The sequence below is a fragment of the Arachis hypogaea genome, chromosome 19 (assembly GCF_003086295.3).
Source record: "Arachis hypogaea cultivar Tifrunner chromosome 19, arahy.Tifrunner.gnm2.J5K5, whole genome shotgun sequence".
Classification (NCBI taxonomy): Eukaryota; Viridiplantae; Streptophyta; class Magnoliopsida; order Fabales; family Fabaceae; genus Arachis; species Arachis hypogaea.
The window spans coordinates 99,741,607-99,744,599 of record NC_092054.1 but is presented as its reverse complement, the minus strand read 5'-3'; the positions used below and the strand labels follow the sequence as shown (position 1 = coordinate 99,744,599).

The window sequence follows — 2,993 nt, the reverse complement described above, 5'->3', positions numbered from 1 at the left end:
TTTGAATTCCTTATTTTCTCTTTCTCCAATTAATTTTCGAAAAATACAAAAAAATTTATAAAACCATAAAATCAAAAATAATTTGTGTTTCTTGTTTGAGTCTAGTGTCAGATTTTTAAGTTTGGTGTCCTGCATATTTTTAATTCTCTTGCATTTTTCGAATATATGCATTATGTTCTTCATTAATCTTCAAGTTGTTCTTGATGATTTACTTGGGTCTGGTCTTTAAATTCTCTTGTTTTGTGTCTTTTGTTATTTCTCATGTGTATTCTCAAGTTGTTAGTGTCTCTAATATGAAAAATTTCTAAGTTTAGTGTCTTGCATGCATTGTTTATCTGATCTTAGTTTTCCATGATTAGTTTCATTTTGTTGTTTTTCATCATTAAAAATTCAAAAAAAAAAATTTTCAAAATTTTTGTCTTTTCAAGTCAATAATACAGAGAATTGAAGATTCAGAACATACATCAGAGGAATCACAGAGAAAAAGCTGGGCGTTCAAAACGCCCAATGAAGAAGGAAAAATGGCGTTTAAACGCCCAAAAGGGTAGTATTTTGGGCGTTAAACGCCAGAATGGATATGGCGTTTAATGCCAGGATGGCACAGGAGGGGAGATTTTGTTTTCAATTCAAATCTTTTTCAAATCTTCAAAATTTTTCAAAATCAAATCTTTTCCAAATCATATTTTTTTATCATATCTTTTTCAAACTCAAATCCTTTCCATTTTTCTCCCACTATTTTCAAAAATCCTTGCTACCAATTAATAGTTTGATTCAAAAATTTCAAGTTTGTTACTTCTTTGTTAAGAGAGGTTCAATATTTGAATTTTAGAATCATATCTTTTAAATTTATTGTTAGCCAAGTCATTAATTTTAAAAATTAAATCTTTTTAAATTGTTTTTCAATCATATCTTCTCAATCATATCTTCTCAATCACATCTTTTTCAAAATAATTTTCAATCATATCTTTTTGATTGCCAATTTCAAAATCTTTTTCAAAATCACTTTCTCACTTTTAATTTTCGAAAACCATCAATCAATTTTTCAAAATTATTTTTAAAATTTTAATTTTTATTTAAAAGTTTGTTTTCGAATATTTTTCCCTCCTCACCTTTTTCTATTTAAGACTAACACTTCTCCTCCATCAGCAATTCGAACTCACTCCCTCTCTATGAGTTCGAATTCTCTTCTCTACCTTATTCTTCTATTCTTCTTTTCCTCTGACACATTAAGGAATCTCAATACTGTGACATAGAGGATTCCATACTTTCTTTGTCTTCTTCTCTATCATATGAGCAGGAACAAAGATAAAGGCATTCTTGTTGAAGCTGATCCTGAACCTGAAAGGACCTTGAAGAGAAAGCTAAGAGAAGCTAAAGCACAACTCTCTGGAGAGGACCTAACAGAAATTTTCGAAAAGGAAGCAGACAAAACAAACATGGCTGAACCCAACAACAATGGTGGAGATGCAAGGAAGATGCTTGGTGACTTTATTGCACCCTCTTCTGACTTCTGTGGAAGGAGCATCTCAATTCCTGCAATTGGAGCAAACAACTTTGAGCTTAAGCCTCAATTAGTTTCTTGAATGCAGCAGAATTGCAAGTATCATGGACTTCCATTGGAAGATCCTCATCAGTTTTTAGCTGAGTTCTTGCAAATCTGTAACACTGTTAAGACTCATGGGGTTGACCCTGAGATCTACAAACTTATGCTTTTCCCTTTTGCTGTAAGAAACAGCGCTAGGACATGGTTGGACTCACAACCTAAGGACAGCCTGAACTCTTGGGAAAAGCTGGTCAATGCCTTCTTGGCAAAGTTCTTTCCACCTCAAAAGATGAGCAAGCTTAGAGTGGAAATCCAAACCTTCAGACAGAAGGAAGGTGAGTCCCTCTATGAAGCTTGGGAAAGATATAAGCAATTGATCAAAAGGTGTCCTACTAACATGGTTCTAGAATGGAGCATCATATGTATATTCTATGATGGTCTGTCTGAGTTGTCAAAAATATCATTGGACCATTCTGCAAAAGGATCTCTTCATCTGAAAACCCCTGCAGAAGCTCAGGAACTCATTGAAATGGTTGCAAATAACCAGTTCATGTACACCTTTGAGAGGAGTCCTGTGAACAATGGGACGCCTCAGAAGAAAGGAGTTCTTGAGATAGATACTCTGAATGCCATATTGGCTCAGAACAAAATATTGACTCAGCAAGTTAATATGATTTCTCAGAGTCTGAATGGATTGCAAGTTGCATCCAACAGTACTAAAGAAGCATCTTCTGAAGAAAAAGCTTATGATCCTGAGAACCCTGCAATGGCAGAGGTGAATTACATGGGAGAACCCTATGGAAACATCTATAATCCTTCATGGAGGAATCATCCTAATCTCTCATGGAAGGATCAACAGAAGCCTAATCAAGGCTTCAATAATAACAATAGTGGAAGAAACAGGTTTGGCAATAGCAAACCTTTTCCATCATCTTCTCAGCAACAAATAGAGAATTTTGTACAGAGCCATTCTGGCTTGGCAACCATAGTCTCTGATCTATCCAAGACCACACTAAGTTTCATGAATGAAACAAGGTCCTCCATTAGAAATTTGGAGGCACAGGTGGGTCAGCTGAGTAAGAAGATTACTGAAACTCCTCCCAGTACTCTCCCAAGCAATACAGAAGAAAATCCTAAGAGAGAGTGCAAGGCCATAACCATGACCAACATGGCCGAACCTGGAGAGAGTGAGGAGGACGTGAGTCCCAGTGAGAAAAGCCTCATGGGACGTCCTCTAGACAGAAAGGAGTTTCCCTTTGAGGAACCAAAGGAATCTAAGGCTCATACAGAGATCATAGAGATTCCATTGAACTTTCTTCTACCATTCATGAGCTCTGATGAATATTCTTCCTCTGAAGAGGATGAAGACATCACTGAAGAGCAAGTTGCTAAATATCTAGGAGTAATCATGAAGCTGAATGCCAAGTTATTTAATACTGAGACTTGGGAG

At 35.8% G+C, this 2,993-nt stretch overlaps 1 non-coding gene across 1 annotated transcript; it reads right to left on the bottom strand.

The window, feature by feature from the left end:
- Positions 1-1,838: 1,838 nt before the first annotated feature.
- Positions 1,839-1,947, bottom strand: LOC112780538 (small nucleolar RNA R71). The gene has a single exon (XR_003191367.1). It is a non-coding gene; the product is annotated as a small nucleolar RNA R71 (small nucleolar RNA).
- Positions 1,948-2,993: the final 1,046 nt, after the last annotated feature.